At 45.5% G+C, this 20,989-nt stretch overlaps 1 protein-coding gene across 3 annotated transcripts in view; it reads right to left on the bottom strand.

The window, feature by feature from the left end:
- The window catches only part of CALCB (calcitonin related polypeptide beta), a 73,072-nt gene that overhangs the window by 20,766 nt on the left and 31,317 nt on the right, over window positions 1–20,989 (bottom strand). For all 3 annotated transcript variants that reach the window (XM_068261760.1, XM_068261759.1, XM_068261758.1), the window contains exon 3: window positions 4,053–4,149. The gene's annotated coding sequence lies outside the window, so the exon portion shown is untranslated. The remainder of the gene's footprint in view (window positions 1–4,052; window positions 4,150–20,989) is intronic.

Here is a 20,989-nt window from a genome sequence, read left to right as displayed (position 1 = left end):
TATACCCATACTACAGCTCTACACTGGTCTATATACCCTAGTATACCTCTGTAATGGTCTAAATCCCAACCTATACAAACCAATACCCAGGTACTGGTCTCTACACCCTCCTACAGCTCAGTACTGGTCTCTATACCCTTGTATACCTCTGTACTGGTCTAAATACCATACTACACCTAGATAGTGGTTTCTATACCCTCCTACTGCTCTGTACTGGTCTATATACCGCTGTATACCTCTGTACTGCCCTATAGCTCTTCCTATACCCAGGTATTGGTTTTTATACCCATTCTTCAGCTCTGCACTCGTCTATATACCCCAGTAAACCTCTGTACTGGCCTATAGACTCTCCTATATCAGGGTACTGGTCTCTCTGCACTGGTCTATATACACTTGTATACTTCTGTACCAGTTTATATAACCTCCTATACCCGGGTACCGGTCTCTATCCCATCCTACAGCTCTGTATATCTCTCTCTTTTATACCTCTGTACTGGTCTATATACCCTTGTATACCTCTGTACTGGCCTATATACCATCCTATACCTGTGTACTGGTCTTTATACCATCCTAAAACTCAGCACTGGTCTAAATAGCTTTGTATACCTCTGTACTGACCTATAGACCCTCCTATACCAGGGTACTGGTCTCTATACCTTCCTACAGCTCAGTACTGGTGTATATACCCTTCTATACTGGGGTACTGGTAAATATACCCTTGTATACCTCTGTACTGGCCTGTAAACCCTCCTGTACCCGGATGTTGTTTTCCATACCCATACTGCACAGGTCTATATACCGTAGTATACCTCTTTACTGGTCTATATACCCTTCTATACCAAACTAGTGTTTCCTATACCCTTCTACAGCTCTGCACTGATTTATATACACGTGTATACTTCTGTACTAGTCTATTTACCCCTGGGTATCAGTCTCTATCCCATTCTACAGTTCTGTACTGGTCTATATACACTTGAACACCTATGTACTGGTATATACCCTTGTTTACCTCTGTACTGTTTTATATACCCTCCTATACCAAGCTAATGGTCCCTATACCCTTCTACAATTCTGTACTGATAAGGTTAGGCAGCACCAGCAGGATCTTAGAGTAAGGCGTCGGTAGAGGGAGGGTGCTGTGTGAAAGTAGGGTTAGGCTAAGGCACAGCAAAATATCGGCAAAATTTGCCAATATTTTACTACCAGTATTAAGTATTAGAAAATACCACTATCCCAGCCGAGTCTTCTGCTTGGTTCCAATCTGCACGGAACCCTTCTGCCTTGTTCTACCTACCTCATCCCTACATATCTGTCTCCACAATCCCTTATCGTATAGGGTAGTAGAGTTTTAGGAGGGTATATAGAGCAATATAGAGGTGTAGGAGGTATAAAGGGCAGTATAGAGGTGTAGGGGGTATATGAGGCAGTATAGAGGTGTAGGGGGGTATGTAGGACAGTATACAGGGTATATAGACCTGTAGAGAGGTGTAGGGGGTATATAGGGCAGTATAGAGGTGTAAGGGGTATATAGGGCTGTATAGAGGTGTAGGGGGTATATAGGTCAGTATAGAGGTGTAGGGGGTATATAGGGCAGTATAGAGGTGTAGGGGGTTATATAGGCCAGTATAGAGGTGTAGGGGTATATAGCCCAGTATAGACATGTAGGGGGGTATATAGGCCTATATAGATGTGTAGGGGGTATAGAGAGGTGTAGGGGGTATATAGGGCAGTATAGAGGTGTAGGGGTATATAGGGCAGTATAGAGATGTAGGAGGTATATAGACCAGTATAGACATGTAGGGGGGTATATAAACCTGTATAGACGTGTAGGGGGGTATAGAGACCTGTAGAGGTGTAGGGGGTATATAGGGCAGTATAGAGGTATAGGGAGTATATAGGGCAGTATAGAGGTGTAGGGGATAGACTGGCCAGTATAGAGGTGTAGGGGGTATATAGACCAGTACTGACATGTAGGGGGTATATAGACTTTTATAGAGGTATAGTGGTGTATATAGGTCAGTATAGAGGTGTAAAGGGTTATATAGGCCAGTATAGAGGTGTAGGGGGTATATAGACCAATATAGAGCTGTAGGGGGTTATATAGACCAGTATAGAGGTGTAGGGGATATATAGGGAAGTATAGAGGTGTAGGGGAAAGAGACCAGTATAGAGCTGTAGGGGGTATATAGGGCAGTATAGAGGTGTAGGGGAAAAAAGACCAGTATAGAAGTGTAGGGAGTATATAGGGCAGTATAGAGGTGTAGGGAAAAGACCAGTATAGAGATGTAGGGGGTATATAGGGCAGTATAGAGGTGTAGGGGTAAAAAGACCAGTATAGAGGTGTAGGGGGTATATAGGGCAGTATAGAGGTATAGGTGGAAAAAGACCAGTATAGAGGTGTAGGGGGTATATAGGGCAGTATAGAGGTAGAGGGGAAAAGACCAGTATAGAGATGTAGGGGGTATATAGGGCAGTATAGAGGTGTAGGGGTAAAAAGACCAGTATAGAGGTGTAGGGGGTATATAGGGCAGTATAGAGGTGTAGGTGGAAAAAGACCAGTATAGAGGTGTAGGGGGTATATAGGGTAGTATAGAGGTATAGGGGAAAAGACTAGTATAGAGATGTAGGGGGTATATAGGGCAGTATAGAGGTGTAGGGGTAAAAAGACCAGTATAGAGGTGTAGGGGGTATACAGGGCAGTATAGAGGTGTAGGAGGAAAAAGACCAGTATAGAGGTGTAGGGAGTATATAGGACAGTATAGAGGTGTAGGGGAAAAAAGACTAGTATAGAGATGTAGGGGGTATATAGGGCAGTATAGAGGTGTAGGGGTAAAAAGACCAGTATAGAGGTGTAGGGGGTATACAGGGCAGTATAGAGGTGTAGGAGGAAAAAGACCAGTATAGAGGTGTAGGGAGTATATAGGACAGTATAGAGGTGTAGGGGAAAAAAGACTAGTATAGAGATGTAGGGAGTATATAGGGCAGTATAGAGGTGTAGAGGGAAAAGATCAGTATAGAGGTGTAGGGAGTATATAGGGCAGTATAGAGGTGTAGGGGGAAAAAGACCAGTATAGAGATGTAGGAGGGTATGTAGACAAGTAAAGAGTGGGGACGGTCAATAAAATGCAAACATTTCCGAGATGGTGGTGGAGATGCAGGATTATGCAAATTAACTTGAAAACCGATCGGATGTCACCGAATTTCAAGCTGCATAAATTTCCTAAAAAACTCACATAATCGTACATCACCTCTGAATTATTTGCATCTCATTGGCCAGTATGTAGATCAACATAGAGATATAGAAGAGTTTACAGACAGCCACACAGGATAGGACCAGTATAGAGGTAAAGTAGGTTGTATAGACAAGCACAAAGGTATAACATTGTAGAAGGGCCTCGAGAGGTAGAAGATGGTTTATAGGTGAGCATAGAGACATAGAAGCGCTTCAGAGGAAGCCACTAGGGTGCGCTCGGCAGGCAGTGTCAGGGAGTCTTCCCCAAAATCTCCTTACTGAATAGGTACTGGCTTACTGAATAGGAAGAAAATTTAAACCCAGGTCTCCTATGTTAGAGGCAGAGCCTTTAACCATTACACTATCCAGCCATGGTGCATAGACATGTTGGATAGACATGCTGGATAGACAATCTCAGAGGTATAGGACAGTACAGAGGTGTAGAAGAGTATATAGACAAATGTAGGCTGGTATATAGATCAGCAGAGAGGTATAGTGGTATCGGTAATTTTGGTGATGGCGAGGTTATAGTTGAGAAGGGGAACTCTAGAAGCCTTACTGTAGAAGCCTTGTAGCAGTGCACACAGAAGAGGTGAAAGACGTAGGTGACACAAGATGGATGGTAGATGGACAATATTTGGACCCTCCAATTGGTACAGCCCATTAAAGACAGAAGATGAAGTTGATTTCCCCCGGAGTTTAGGATGAGCAGGTGACCCTCCTGTGTACACAGCTGAGCTGAAGTGTTTGTCTCTGTTATTAATGGACATACAGCCCAGGATGAGGACCTCTTCTGACACCATCCATCACCCATATTTACCTCTTCTAGGCTGGGAATATGCGAGACCCCTAGGCCCGAGCAACGCACAGGTCTAGGCAGACTGTTTGCACACCTGGCTTCCCTCTGTCATCTTGTCCTATAAAAATAAATGATATAGAATTATACTTCTGTATACAGAGGAAAACCCATTACCTTACTGAGGGCCAGAGAGGTGCTGAGAAGCCACACTGAGTGGGGGCAGCTGTAGAGGGGTAAATGATGCATGTGTAAGTTTAGTAGGGGTAGCAGTAGCATCAGGCAAGTGTAATAATTATAGAACAATAAGGGATAAGAGGCGCCCAGGGATGTATAAAACTGAGTTAAAATCACTCAAAACAGAAACAAGAGAGATAGCTTACCTCAATAACGACAGTCTCATAGGATAATACAATTTTATTAGCACAGAGGCGTTTATTACTCCGGCTGTTTAACCCTTTGGCACTGTGATTGGCCTGAGGAAGGGGGCTCAGACCAACGGAATGCATTGCCTGTGCTAATAAAACTTTTTATATATCCCTGGGTGTCTCTTATCCATTATTGTGCTACACCCCCCATTCACCATTTTGGGTTGGAGGGGTACATTTGGCCTCACATGGTGCACATGATTGTCTTTTTCATTAAGAGAGCGACCGCATCCAGTCCAGGCTGGACACCCGGAGTAGAGTCGTGTAATATATTTCCACCTGCTGCAAGTGGTCAGTTGCCCCTTACGCAACCCACCTTTGTAACCATTTGTCTGATAACTACGTATTTACTCCTTAATCTCCTAACATATTACGCTATCTGGGCTCCCGCTGACTGTGTGCTTTCTTTTTAAAGAGAATCTGTATTGTTAAAAATCGCACAAAAGTAAACATACCAGTGCGTTAGGGGACATCTCCTATTACCCTCTGTCACAATTTTGCCGTTCCCCGCCGCATTAAAAGTGGTTAAAAACAGTTTTAAAAAGTTTGTTTATAAACAAACAAAATGGCCACCAAAACAGGAAGTAGGTTGATGTACAGTATGTCCACACATAGAAAATACATTCATACTCAAGCAGGCTGTATACACCCTTCCTTTTGAATCTCAAGAGATCATTTGTGTGTTTCTTTCCCCCTGCAGCTATCTTCCACTGAAGTGTCAGGCTGTTTCTTCCTGCAGAGTGCAGTACAGCTCTGCCTGTATGTAATTCCTCAGTATGTGAAAGCCCAGCCAGCTCAGAGGAGGATTTATCCAGCTTGTAAAAGATAAGAGAGAAGCTTCCCTAATCTAAATAATACACAGGCAGTGTGCAGAGAGGGGCCTGGAGGGGGAAGATGCATCACAGAACCACAACACTGAAGAACTTGGCAGCCTTCCAGACACAGGCTGACAAGTCTGACAAGAGAGAGATAAGTTGATTTATTACAGAGATGGTGATAGTAGAACGTGCTGCAGTAAGCCAGAACACATTAGAATAGCTTTTGGAACTTGTAGGATGATAAAAAACAGGATGCAATTTTTGTTACGGAGTCTCTTTAAGGTGTCAAGACACCCAATACTCTTTTATGTAGTAGTAATAATAATAGCAGCAGAGTATTCATTATAGTTGCGGTAATAATATTGGTAATAGAGATGGTCAACGAGGTGCAAATAATTCCACCTTGCATTCGCAAATGATATGCAGCATCGGACTGGACCAATCAGATACAGCAGGCAATACACCTGATTAGCCCAACTGCAATAAAATCAGCCTGGGACACACTAGAGCAGGGTTGTCGAGCTCAAATACAAAGTGGGCCACAATTAAGCTCTGCAACCAAGTCGCGGGCCGACCTCAATGTCTAGTGGCCACCTCTCTCCCTTATAAAGTTCCCTGGTGTCTAATAGCCCCCTCCCTCCCTTATACAGTTCCTGATCTTTAGTGGTCGTCCCTGCTTCATCTATACAATTCCCTGATGTTTAGTGGTCCTCCCTCCCCTATACAGTTCCCTGGTGTCTAGTGGCCCCCTTCCCTCTCCTATACAGTTCCCTGGTATCTAGTGCTGTCCCACTCCCCAAATGGCTTTCCTGATGATCTAGGGCTTACCCTCCAATATAGCTTCTCTGGTGGTCTTGAGTGGGCCAAACATAATGCAAAGTGGGGAAACCACCTGAAGGCCAAATCTCATGGCTCCAAGGTCCAGATTTGGCCCACGGGCCGCAGTTTGACATGTATGCACTAGAGTGTTTTTTGGAGCTTTTTCGGTGCTTTCAAAAAAGCTTTGCTAATGTTAGTCCATGATGTTAAGCCCACTGGAGAGAATGCGATTGAGGCTAATCCCAATAGCAGGACATAAGCATTTTGTGAGCATTTGGGCTCAATACAATACCGAAATCGCTGGAGAATGTGCCTGAAATCGTTCACAAAGCACTAGTGATTGCGATAGAGCTTTATAGTGGGTCCCTGGCCTGAAAGCTTGCCTGAGGCTAAAATGCCTAGAGACTTACCTCTACAGTGGGAAGCCTCTGGAGAGTTCAGCAGCATCTCCTTACACCCCTCCGTTGCAGCGCTGGCTGCCTCTAAACATATCCGTCTACACTGTTGAATATGACACTCGTGGCCGCACTGCTGTCTGTGTATGTGCGCCAGTAGGGTTTGCGGCTGCGCAGTAGCACAAAGCTGCTCGCACATGGATTTTTCCTCCGTACACAAGTGGCTTTGCACTACAGCACAGGCGTGAATCCTACCAGCGTCTGCACTGTACAGACGTGCCTATACACGGATGGGACCATAACCATGGATGTGTAGAGGGTTGGGCCTGCAGTATAGAGGCCAAGGATGATCGAGGAAACGTCTGCACTATCCAGAGGCTTCCCAATACTTAGTAAAAGGCCCGTACACAAGCCGGATGATGCCCCCAGACCACTAAGCCAGGGATCCATACAGAAAATAACATTGTTCTCCTCCACTTGCCCCACCTCCCACGCCACTCCGACCCTTTGCATAGAGCAAAGCACATTGCTTGCTTACAAAGCGAGCCACGCCCCTGCACAGCCACGGCCCTGCAATGTCACCTAAGGGATCGAGTCCCAATCCCCATCGAGCGACAATGAATGCCAAGGAAGCTAGGGGGGTGGAAAGGAGGAGGAACTTCTGTCACCCGGAGAGTGAATAAGAGTGGCCTCCGTTACCGTAGTAGCAGTCACTCTACTAGAGTACCGCGGGTCTCGCTACTAGCGTATCTCGTGGTACTTCTGCTTGGAAGTAACGATGATTAATTGATTCATCAAACACGGTAATATTACCGCTATTTGATGAATCAACCCCAATAACCGCTATGGACTACCCCATAACCAGGAGAAGCCCTGCCTCCCATCTACCACCTTGATTCTTTGGGTAGACAGGAAATGACATCACTGTTCTTTAGAACTGCCCATGTGGATTAGGGTTTGCCAGTCTTCAATTGCCAGATCTTTGTACCTGCCCACAAAAGGTAGGAGTCGAATCAACGCTGCCGCTCTTCATGGTTCTGAACTACTCAACAGCATCGAATCATTGATTTGCCACCCAGTTAGGGCCGATTCAGACAGGAGGCTTCTGGCTTCTTATCTCACGGTGTCTTGTTCGGGGCTTTCTGCAGCGATCGTCGGCGTCCCGTCGCGATCAGCGGTTTTCATCCCCGCAAGGGGACATGAAGACGTGGCGGTGAATCGAGCATAGAAGCCACATGAGGCTTCTAGGGTCAGGAGAGGAGAAAGAGATTGAGCAGACTACATGGGAGGTAAGTATGGTTATTTTGACTTTTTATTTTCAGTTCAGATTCTCTTTAAAGGGAACCTGAACCGAGTAAATAATTTAATATAAACACATGATGTACCTGCAAATAATTATTACATACTTACCTCACGGTCCGTTCCTCTCAGCTCACCATTTTCTTCTAACAATGACTCATTCCAGTTCTGGCAAGATTTTGTCAAAACTGAAATATATCAGTTGCTGTCAGTTATATATTGGTTGCTGTCAGTTATAGCTGAAAGGACAACTAATGTGTAAGGTAATGTCCAAGTTTCCCTATGGATCAAGTGGGTGATGATATAGTTTAACAGTGTGCTGACCAGGAAGCTGTTATGGGGTTATGGCCATTTTTAAAATGGAGGATGGAGAATTCCATTGATCACAGTGGATAAACAGGACGTGGGAGAGGAGAAAGAGATTGAGAAGTAGACTACATGGGAGGTAAGTATGACCTGTGTATGGCTATTTTGACTTTGAATTTTTACTTCAGGTTTTCTTTAACCACTTAAGGACCAGAGACCGCTGGTCCAATTCCGACAAATCGCCGCACGTACCCGCCATCATCGCCGCGACCCGCTTTCATTGGTTCCTGACCCTATTTTTTCAATGTAAGCCAATGGGAGCAGCTTACATTGAAAGACAGGGCCAGGAGCCAATGAAATCGGCTCCTGACCGGCTCACATGACTCTGCCGTCATAGAGACAGGCAGAGCCTGTGAGATGCGGCGAGAATCGTCTGGTTTGAGCGGCGCGATCGGCGGATGTGCACTGCGGACAGTGATTGAGATCTACGCCCTGCCAACCAGGAGCCCATCAAAACAGGGAGTAGATCTCAATCACTGCGGTCCTTAATGAGTTAACTAAATGGACCGGTTCCTAACAGATGTCAATGGATCCTATGTTAATCAATAGGACCCATTTACATTGCTCTTTTAATACGGGTCCGTTCGGCACATTCCCCCGAAAGTAACGCAAGTTTGGGGTTGTATCGGGTTTTTTTCCCGGATTTTTTTGCCGCATTGACCACATGCTAACGTAACAGAGGGTCACAGATGAAAAACTGATGCCTTTTAAAAGCTGGTCTGTTCCGTGGATCAGGTTTTTACCAGTGCGGTGTGAGCCAGCCCTGATAGTCGGTGTGTCCCCGTGAGATGACTGTACAGAGGAGGTGACGCTCATACAGCACAGCGCTATCCTGTCCCTATCTCATCATCAGCCTGATTCCCCATCACAGAGCGTGAAAATCACTGCTCAGCCCACTATGGGCAACAACAGGTTAATTAATACTGAGGCAAATCTGCTGTAATTAGGAAGCCTTTTACTACGATCAGTCACGTTTCCCCCGCCACTTAATCCAATATGAGGTCATATTCTGTCGCCACAGACACACATCCTCTCATCCAATCCATCTCCCTCTCTCCTTGCAGAACTCTCTCCTCTATGTCACTCTCTCTCCACCAGGCCCCAACTTATACTTACCTCCTCAGCTCGACAACTGTGTGCTGCCCGCCCCTTAGCTGCAGCCTCTCTCCCATATACAGTAATACCCCTCTCTCCACCAGACCTTACAACACTTTGCCAATGAAAGTGAGTGGTGGGGAACCCACTAGTGAGATTGTGATTAGGGGTAATCCCAATTGCAGGACATGCAGGATTTTGACGGTGTTTGCGCTCAATGCTGCGTATAGTAGCACTGCAAAATCGCTTTTTGCAGCGATTGAAAATCTGCAAATAAAGATGTTTATACTAACCGGGTATCTGTATTTCCAGCTATCATCCTTAGCCCTGCCCCCTAGCAGAAGAGGTCACAGGCACTTCTCTGATTGTTGCTATAGAAGCACCTATGACCTCTTCCTGGGGCTACGGACGGAAGCTGGACACCTGCTAAGTATAGTAAACATGGGCTAGCAATAGTCCCTGCAACCCCTGTGATGGCAGGGGGGCTCGGGGACTTTGGGGGCCCCTGCTCCTCCCATCTGCATGCAGAGTAGCGCAGGGAGCGTTATATTTACCTGCTCCCAGTGTCGCAAATCTCCATGTACCGCAGCAGCAACACTCTCTGCTGCCCTTCGCCAAGCTCCAAATCATATGATTCACATCAGTCATGTTATAGGGAGCCAGTTACAGCAGACAGTGTGCTGTGATGCACGGAAAGACGCGCTGCACTGAATGTAGGTAATATCACACGCGGTCAGGGGTGTAACAGTAGACCCTGCAAGGGATGCAGCCGCAGGGGGGCCCCATCCTGAGAGACTGACAACTAAGGGCAAGGAGAGAAAGGACTTTCTGCTCTCTGCACAATTGTTCTAATGACTGCATCTGCTCAGTCACTGATAACAAATCAAAGATTTGTAGACAGTCCCTATTCAGTGTGCAGCAGGCTCTTGTGTACAGGGCCCAGCCCCCAACCTCTCTACCCCTCCCCAAGTGCTGTGTACAGTAGTGATGCTGGAGGAGTCTGCAGAGCCAGGTGTGCTCCATCAGAGATGGTCAGAGTGAGTGTAATAAGCACTGGCGGTTTCCTGTATGCATTTTCTGCACACCATGGGCTTGATTCACTAAACCGTGATAACTCAAATATCACACCTTATCAAAGATCACACCTTATCAAAGTTAACACGCCTTATCAGAGTAGCATAGCGATCGCTATTTGGTGGCAAATCGCTAATCATAAGCGCTGTACATCACTGCTAATCACAGGTAAACGTCAGCGCAATCACACTAGGAATCTTTTGTGACATATTCTATTCCACCCCCAATTATTGGTCTGAGACATCTCATGACCATTGAGTCCTACACAAAAAAAGTGCTTTACAAGGCTTTAGTTAATTTGGTCTTCCCACTTTCCTCAAAAATGCCAACTTACAGACAGAACTTATTCTTCAGAGATGGACCTCGCTCATTGGTCCTTCTTAGCACTTAGAACAGTGCTCGAAGATACATAAAGATTTCTACAGTCCACGGGTCCACCACTAGGTATGTTTTAGGCTAAGTTTCCATTGCTGCAATTCCGAGCCGATTCCCCGCCCATGAATTCGGATGGTTTTTAGCAGCCTATAGAAGTCTATGTAAGGCATCCGAATTCATGGGCGAGGAAAAATCTTCGACCCTGCAGCAAAATTGGACGCGTCGCTGTCCGAATCCCATAGCCACGCATATCGCCACTAGAGAGATTTGGCTGTGAGACACGAGCAGCTGTGCCGGCATCGCGTCTCGCAAGACGCATGCTGCGCACAAGTGGAAACGAGCCCTTTGGAATCGGAACTCAGCAGGTTACCTGCGGGCACGCACTTGTACTGTGCGTTCTTGTTATGCTCTTTGTCGGCCTGTTAGAGGGCTAGCAGGAGACTTGCTGTCACCCAATGACAGCTCTAGGTATTGCAGCATGCTTGCCTGATTCTCACTAGGCTAATAACGGGCACACTGAACTTGCAGTTGGCTTGCAGCCAATTCCTCCTAGATCTCTCTGGACTAATTAATATCCTGGTGAGTATGATTTGCATCTGCTCTCTAAATGTTTTTTTTTTTCCACATAAAAGTCTCTTCCTGTCTGGGCTCCACACCCATTATTTTGTTCAGTTTGCTCTGTTTGTTAACTGTCCTTTGCTTGTTTGATGCATGTATTGACCTCTGCTTTGTACTGACCATGCTCCTGTCTCATCACTGGTTTATCTGCCTGTCTGATTAATCCTCAGCGTATGACCTTCGGCTGGTTCCTGACTAAAGGTGCGTACACACCTAACAAGTGATGTTGCCCATCAGGGATCAGGACCTGATCCCCTTGGGCAACATTGCTAAGCTGGCCTGTACGGACGTACGACAGAGCGGCCTGTGCATGATGTCATGCGGTGGGTGGGGGAGCAGCATCCCCAAAGAAGTTGGCCCTCACTCTGCCAAGTTGATCTACCAGGCAGATCGCTTGGCAGAGGCTGTCGCTGGTCAGGAGCCTCTGTACACATGCTTGATATCGGCTGAGGGGGTCGTTATCGGCTGGTCTCAGTCGACTTTAGTCAGGCGTGTGTGAGGCTTTACATTTTTCTTAACACTCGAGTTAGTAAGTCATCTGACCACCTGTGTATGAACTTTGGCTTTGTTTCTGGACTCTGTATTGGTTTTTGGGTGCTTCATTGGTCACCTCGGCCTCAGATCCAATGCATTCCCCGAGTAAGTCCTGGCGGCAACCAAAGTCAAGCAGACGTATACAGTCTCCCGTTTAGGCGGGGGCTTGGCTATAGGTGAAGATCGTGGTGAAAATTGGAGTTTTGAATTTGAAGTATAACCGGTCATCACACCTTGCAGTGTGATTTAAGTCTTTCAGAGCTTGGCCTCCAAGGATCTGGGCAGATCAGGTCTTTAGGAATCAGCTTATCTTATTTATAATGCATGGCTGTTCTTCAAAATTCTAAATGGCTTCCATTAGCAGAAATGAGAGTGTTAGCTGGTTATTACAAGCAATTGTGAGCCGTTAATAACATGTTGTGTCCAGTGTAGACCAGCCTAGGAAGACACTACTTAAATTATTAGCATCCTAATGCAATAATATACCCCTGGCACATTTTTACTTTCACAGCACTTTACAGAGAACATTAAGTACATCAAATAATTCTAACTGTTTAGGACCGTACACATGCTTAATTGATGTCGCCCGATGGGTATTGGGACCTGAACATTGCAGGGCCGATGCTGTACAGACACCAAGTACAGCTGATGGTGCATTCTGTTGCTATGTGGGAAAGAGGAGGACAGCCGAAGCGGCGCAGTGACATCATGCGAGAAGAAAGGTATCGGGCGTTGCTTGAGCACGTTGATCTGCCTGGCGGTTCACTTGCCAGTTGGGGGCCACTGTACACACACCAGATTATTGGCTAAGGCGGTCATTATCGACTGCCTCAGCTGATATTAATCTTGCATGTGTATGAGGCCTAACTGTCCCTCACAATCTAATGTCCCTATCTCAGTACGCCGGGAAGCCAGTTAACCTTCCAATATTTTTAGATTGTTATGGATCAACCAGGGAACTCCGGGAAAAACCATGCAATTATGGAGAGAACATAAAAACTCTGTGTAGATGGTGTTCATGGGACTCTCCAGCAAAAAGATGATGGTAGAAGAGCTAGGCATGTGGAAAAAAACGGAAAGCAGCATGTGCCAAGTAGGGATGGCCCAGCCTTGGAGAACTCATGGAGAAGCACATGATCAGTTTGATCAGCTGATAGATTTGTAAGGCTCTGATTTGCTGGTCATGATCATATGTTAAACCAGGAAGTCATCACAGCAAATCAGAGGCTTACAAATCTATCAGCTGATCAAACTGATCATGTGCTTCTCCATGAGTTCTCCAAGGCTGGGCCATCTCTAGTGCCAAGTCAGGTAATAACAAAACACCATCTACCTCCCTGCAGCACTCTGCATGGGCTTGTTACTGGTAGCTCCTATGGTAGCTCTGGAGAAGGTTGACTATCAGAAGGGAAGTCTGTCCCCCACTCCAATGGACCCCTGGTAGTTACACCTCTCTGTGTCATGGTCAGGATTTAGACCCGGCCCTCTAAATCAGAAAGGCAACAGTGCCACACCAACAACTGTTCCCCTATGTGTTTCTGAGTGGAACATAATTCAGGCGTAATTCGCAGCCCAAAAATCGGGCACCACCACAGGCTCCAATGTGAATTTTTGTAATTAGCGGCTGCGGCAGGTAATTTGGGCACTGAGGGGACTGCTAGCGGAGGTAGTGCCAGAGATCTCTGGGGAGTGGCAATGACTGTGGTTATAGCGATGGTGGAGTTCAGCTACTGCGTAGTGACGCTGAGTCCTTTTATCCACGCTGTATAGCGGCAGTGTTAGCGGTAGGCATAGGTAGGGGGTAGGTTAGTGTTAGGAATAAGTAGAAAGTAGGTTAGAGTGAGGATAGGATGATAGTCCGATAGTAGAGTATTGGTAACACTACTGATAATTCTACTATCAATAACAGGCAACAGTAGAATTTCTGCAACATTACTGATATTCTGCTTTCGGCAAGATCTTACACCCAAATCACCATGCCACTCTTTTAAATGTAGAGGATTCTGAGTACTGAAATACAGATAAGTAATTAAGGCCCTCCATGCATGCAGAGATACTGTCGATTAAAGCATGCCTATTAGTCTAGTAAAGAATAATAAACAAAAGATGCTTGCCTCAGAAGTGGGAGGACTCTGAGTCCAGAGGCTTCACTGATCCTCTTAGTGCCCACTGTTTCATCGCTGGTTCCCTCTGAGCATATCTGACAAGAGCTCATCAGGTAGTGTATGCTTTTGTGGCCATGTTTAAACTACAAACTTCTCCATATTGGACGTGCCAGAGCACGGTCCGTACATGCCCAGTAGAATGAAGCCGCTCATACACAGCTTTTTTGGATGGTACTCACACATGAGTAGCTCGTACTCAGATGAGAGCGCAACCATAAGAAGAGGGTTCCAGGCAGTGAGGGCTTGAGGAAGGTCTGGGAAGCCTCAGGACTATTCAGTGGCTTTCCACTACTTAGTATCTATTTTTTTCTTAAATTTTCTTCCTCACAGGTTTGGACCCAAATCAAAGTACCAACTTAGGATCCCTCTACTTACAATCTGACCTTGAGGCTGGTTTCATACTGTAACCAGTGTTACACAGAAACAGGCCTTATGCGGTGTTCCCCATCTGGCCACCAGCCAAGCAGGAAGTGACACACGCTTGTGGAAGTGCACGGAAGCGTATTGTAAAAAACATGCTTCCACATATGCGTGGTAAACCAGCCTCAAGGTCAGATGGCAAGTAGAGGGATCCTAAGTTGGTACTTTGATTTGGGTCCATTTTACCTTTGTGACGGTAAATTGATTTAAAATCCCTGTGTCGTCATAGACTAACTTGACTTCTGGGCTGACGCAGATCACCGCAAGTCGACGCAGAAGCCACGCTTTTTTTTTTTTTACCACACAGGTAGTTTTGGATCTGCATCAGGGATGCAGTGAAAATGTCACTTCTGTCGCGTCGCGCCGTAATGTCAAAGTATGAAAGTCTCCATAGACTTTCATTGCACAGCAGTGGGGTGCGGTAATACTGTACCGCCTCAGTGTGAAAGGGCCAATAGGATAAGTAGAAGAGAGGGGAAGAAGGAATCAGAGGGCGTGGCAGCTTGGTTTATGGACACCCATCAAGACCAAGCACCTGCTTTTGGTTGACCTGAACATTACTTTCAACCCAATCTAATCTCCAAATGAAAACTACCAATAGAAGACAATCTCTTGGATACACTGAAACTCTCAATAATATAGCTTTGACAAATATTTATTTTCTATTCATTTAGTCACAGGTAATCCTTTTGGCACCTTGAATGATACAATTGCCTTTTGAATCTGTCAAATCTTTGATATATATTTTCTATTCAATGGGTCACAGGTAATCCATTTGGCGCCTTGAATGGTACAATTACTTTTCACATCTGTCAAATCTTAATCCCATAGTATTCAAAACTGTCTAGTTTTAAGGCCACCCTTATATGTCATGAAACCACAGACTTTATGACCAGACGCGACTGATTAGACCGAAGACGCAATATGGCATAAATACATTAAATTGCAATGCATCTGCTTGTCGTGTAATTAGATTTTGGGTCACTGTGAAATGTCACCTCGAATGGGGTACAATGTTGGACATTAATGTGGATTGGCTCTTGATTCCCTGGAAAACTTCATTTAGTGGTCGGGGGTTGTTTGGAGTCACCCAGCAACATGGTGGCATAGACAGGAAACAAGCTCCCTACGCATTACTTTAAGCTGAGACAAGATCTGCGTGGACGTTCGTCACGCACACGCCAGTGGCCGTGCCTTGCATTGGCACCAGATGGAAACAATGCAGGGGATTCCCAACCAATGATTATAAAGTGCTACCATTTTCTGCTGCACTTTTTAGAATATACTAAACTATTTTTTGCCATGAATTGTTCCTCAAAGATGCAATGTAGTCACCCTACAACAGTCTCTGACCAATTTTGGAGGAAGCCAATTCACCTACCAAGGTGGGAGGAGGTGCCCCCATAGTAATAGGACAGTTTATAAAGATTAGCACAATTTACCGCACTAGTGACACAAAATAACAGGAAAATTACTTTATTAGAAAAACACACAGTGATTTCATGAGTTACAACCTGCTTCCTCAGGTCAATATTAGTATCTTGAGGAAAGTGCAATTTGGCCAAGGAGCACCTGTACACTTCCCTCAAGACACTGACATTGATCCTGAGGAAGCGAGTGGTATCCCGTGAATCGCAATGTCCAGTCCAGTTTTTCCAACAAAGTTATTTTGTGTCACAAGTTTTGTAATGGCTCCTTAAAGAGACTCTGAAGCGAGAATAAATCTCGCTTCAGAGCTGATAGTTAGCAGGGGCATGTGCTATGCATGTACATAGGTTAGGATTTAGTTAATGTTAGGCCCCTCCCATGGAGGATTGACTTCTTCGCAGTGGGAGGGACGAGTACTTAATAGGTTGCATGCAAGCTGTTACAGGAAACCAACATCCTCCAGTGGTAGACAGGTCATGTGTATGCTCGGTGTGTATTATATCCCACAAGTGGGGCTTGCACTCTTTTGCAGGTAGGCACTTGCCTGTTTTAAAGTAGCGCTGTTCATTTTCTTGCTAGGTACTAATTTAATTCGTTTTTTGGTCAGCTGCTCCCACTTAGAGACACTGAAGCGAAAAAAAAATGATGATATTATGATTTGTGTGTGTAGCACAGCTAAGGAATAAAACATTAAGATCAGATACATCAGTGTAATTGTTTCCAGTACAGGAAGAGTTGAGAAACTCCAGTTGTTATCTCTAACAATGGCAAACAAGCCATTAAGCTCTCTGACTAAGTTAGTCCTGGAGAGGGCTGCTATCTGACTTTTATTATCTTAACTGTTCCTGGACTATTTAATTTTCCTCTGCTAGAGGAGAGGTCATTACTTCACAGACTGCTCTGAAAGACTCATTTTGAATGCTGAGTGTTGTGTAATCTGCACATATTATAGAATGATGCAATGTTAGAAAAAACACTATATACCTGAAAATAAAACTATGAGAATATTTTCTTTGCTGCTAATCTTCTAGTAATTATCCATAGTACACAACCAATTCACTATATCATATTTTTTTTTCCGCTTCAGTGTCTCTTTAACAGCCATGCTTTTGGTGTATATGCAGAGGTTCTGTTTGGGTTCAAGGGGCGTTTGTAGATCCTGGGGGGGCTCAGCGCATCTCTGATGGAGGCCATTCGGAGGCGGCCTGGTGTTGCGCTGATCCACCTTTTGCGCAATTTTCAATTTTACTTGATTAGCCGCACCCAGGCTATGTATATACATAGGTTAGGATTTAGTTAATGTTAGGCCCCTCCCATGGAGGATTGACTTCTTCGCAGTGGGAGGGACGAGTACTTAATAGGTTGCATGCAAGCTGTTACAGGAAACCAACATCCTCCAGTGGTAGACAGGTCATGTGTATGTTCGGTGTGTATTTGTAATATCTGCTCAGCTGCCTGTGCAAGCAGGCAGCTTTTTGACCATTGTTTAGGTTTGCATGCTGCAGGACTCTGGAAAAGAAGAGCTTCTGTCAGTTTTGCATCTTGTGCTTGCAGAGGAATTTGCATACGGTTTCATGCAAATTGCCTGGCCACATTCATTGGAGGCGTGTACTATAAGTACTATGTGTTTCCCACAATGCTTCGCTGGTCATATGGATTCCTTCCTGTGAAACACTCTGGAGAGTGTCAGCCTTGCTCATTGTTTGAAGTTCAGCTTAGAGTAATTCCTGGGACTGCAATTAGGCAGGTCCCTTAGTGCAGTTAGGATTGTATATCTGTTTGCTTGCCTGTTGCGACTGTCCTGTCCCAGCGGTGGTCGATAGGAAGTCGTTCTGTGTGTCTGGGTGCTAACCGGAACAGCGGTTGTTACTGGTAGCCCCTTCTGATCTGTCTTCCTGGATCGCACTCGCCTTGCACTAGTGCTGTGGATCCTTCTGGTCTGCTACTCTGTTCTGTCTGCCTGGATCGCACTCGCTCCTGCGCTAGTGCTGTGGATCCTTCTGTTCTGTCTTCCTGGATCGCGCTAGCCACTTTCGCTAGTGCTGTGGATCCTATCTCTCGCTTGTCCCTGTTTTCGTGTGTCTGTCTTGTCTGCTACGGACGCTTGCTGGAGGCTCGGTGAGGTAACCGTTAAGCAAGCGTTCGCGTCCTCTGTTTCATGTTTGTCTGTCGATGGTTAGTTAGGCGTGCTTGTCTCTATTGTGCTTATCACGTGGAGACCGCGCATAACCGCATGCACTGTTGCGAATGAGTGCGGTGTTCGCGGTTAGCTAGCGTTTGTTATTTTCCGTATCTCCTCATTGTATGATTTGCTGTGCCTTTGCTACTCTCGTGCTCTGCCTTGCTGTAGCCTTGTGTCACGTCTGGCGATTGCATCTCTCGCGATCGCGTTCCTACTTCATATCTGCTGTGGTGTGTGCACAGTTGCGGGTTGGCGACTGGTTTTATGCACACACACACAATCTGTCTCTGTGCTCACTCTCAATCACTTCTCTTGCGATTACGTTTCTTCCCTTCGTACAATTCCTGTCTGGCGCGTGTGGAAGGGCAGAGGAGCTGTTCCTCTGCACTCCACAGCTCCACCTGCCGACAGGAATTTCCCTCTGCAGGTGCATTGCACCTACTGCTGGGTTCCTGCAAATTACACGCTTGTGGAGGATTTCCGCAGTGTCAGCGCACGGCTTGTGCGCTGATCACGGAGAGAATTCCACAATCGTTACAGTATTATATCCCACAAGTGGGGCTTGCACTCTTTTGCAGGTAGGCACTTGCCTGTTTTTAAGTAGCGCTGTTCATTTCCTTGCTATGTACTAATTTAATTTGTTTTTGGTCAGCTGCTCCCACTTAACAGCCATGCTTTTGGTGTATATGCAGAGCTTCTGTTTGGGTTCAAGGTGCGTTTGTAGTTCTTGGGGGGGCTCAGCGCATCTCTGATGGAGGCCATTCGGAGGCGGCCTGGTGTTGTGCTGATCCACCTTTTGCGCAATTTTCAATTTTACATGATTAGCCGGACCCAGGCTATGTATATACATAGGTTAGGATTTAGTTAATGTTAGGCCCCTCCCATGGAGGATTGACTTCTTTGCAGTGGGAGGGACGAGTACTTAATAGGTTGCATGCAAGCTGTTACAGGAAACCAACATCCTCCAGTGGTAGACAGGTCATGTGTATGCTCGGTGTGTATTATATCCCACAAGTGGGGCGTGAACTCTTTTGCAGGTAGGCACTTGCCTGTTTTTAAGTAGCGCTGTTCATTTCCTTGCTATGTACTAATTTAATTCGTTTTTGGTCAGCTGCTCCCACTTAACAGCCATGCTTTTGGTGTATATGCAGAGCTTCTGTTTGGGTTCAAGGTGCGTTTGTAGTTCCTGGGGGGGCTCAGCGCATCTCTGATGGAGACCATTCGGAGGCGGCCTGGTGTTGCGCTGATCCACCTTTTGCGCAATAACCCATGGTTTAGCTGTCCTTATTAGACATAACTCATGGTTTAGCTCTCCTTATTTGACATAACTCATGGTTTAGCTCTCCTTATTAGACATAACTCATGGTTTAGCTCTCCTTATTTGACATAACTCATGGTTTAGCTCTCCTTATTAGACATAACTCATGGTTTAGCTCTCCTTATTTGACATAACTCATGGTTTAGCTCTCCTTATCTATTTATCTCATGAATTATCGCTCCTTATTTGTTTATCTCATGCATTAGCACTCCTTACAATTAAGGTAAAAAAATAAGTAGCCTTTGTAAATCAACCCCATGGTACAGTATTTGCAGCTGGCTTCCCACTGTGCAAAATGGAACTCCCAAATGCATCACTTTATGGTAGAGGGCGGGGTTTATAGCATACCTACAGCCCTTTATTAACCTTTAATGAAACCCCATTAAAAACACCTTTAGTAATTCTTATTGAAGGTTCTCGCCCTCTTTTGATCTGTAGATACCGAGCCAAGCTTTTACTAAGTTTTAAAAAACAGGAATTGGAGGATTATAACCCAACTTTGTACTACAGACACCAAAATAAGCCCACCCAGTATTTTCATCACAGGAAGTAAGGGGCGGAGAATGTATAATCACATAATCCGCGCCATGCACTGAGGAGGACCAGAAAGTTCAAAATAGGCTGTTTGCATGTTGGATTAGTGTGACTCTGTAAAATGTATGAGCCACAGGCTCATTTTTCCTAGCGGTTCTGGGTGTGCAGTCTGGCTTTCTGAGGCACAAAGAGATGATTTGAATATTTGGGAGTGATGCATCATGGGAAACCGCAGTTGTTACTTCAGGTTGAATTATCATAAATAACCCTGAAGCAAGAAAAAAAAAAGGCATAGATACTCGCCTAAGAAGAGGGAGGTCTCAGGATTCCCGGTGCTCCCTCATTCCACTGCTGTGATGGGCTCATGAGTAGTTACGAGTAGTTACCTACTGTAATTCGTGATTCAAATGAGGCTTAATTGCCTCAGCTGTGTGCATGGGAGATGGGCGTTTAATTACCCAGAATTCCGTCGTATGCGTTCCAAGCGTCTTGCACGCATCCTATGGGACACGTTGGAAGACTAACTATCGCATTTCCTCCTTCCGGCTTGCAAGATCCCATAGGCCGCGTGCAAGACGTTTGGGACACATAGAAGACGAAGGAATTCTGGGTAATTCTCCCATGCACACATTTGAGGCAATTAAGCCTAATTTGAATCACGAATTCGAGTAGGTAACTACTCGCAACTACTCGTGAGCCCATCACTATTCCACTGTAGTCTGGTGCGGTAGACTACCCCATTCTGTTAAAGGCATTTTTTTTGTATTGACAAGAGGAAGCGGGCCATGACCCATGAAACGCGTTGTCAGAACCTTTGGTTAAGTATTTTTACAGTAGATCTGCTGTTTGTATCTTCTTGAGAGGTAAGCGATTAATATTAAAATTCATATTTTAACGTTTTTTATACCCATAGAAAACATTTTTGGGTGCCTCCATTCTACCCCAATATCAGTCAGTCCTCCTTTGGAAGTAATAGCTTTGCAGTCATCGAGCAGCGAGGGTTATTTCCCCGTAGGCTTATACAGTGGTTGCAGGGACTGCAACCAACCCACCTTTGTGAGTACCTAACTATACTGCACCCCCATTGGGCTCC

The sequence above is a fragment of the Hyperolius riggenbachi genome, chromosome 11, assembly GCF_040937935.1.
Source record: "Hyperolius riggenbachi isolate aHypRig1 chromosome 11, aHypRig1.pri, whole genome shotgun sequence".
Lineage (NCBI taxonomy): Eukaryota > Metazoa > Chordata > Amphibia > Anura > Hyperoliidae > Hyperolius > Hyperolius riggenbachi.
The sequence above is the reverse complement of the archived record's forward strand: the minus strand, read 5'-3'. Positions and strand labels throughout refer to the sequence as shown.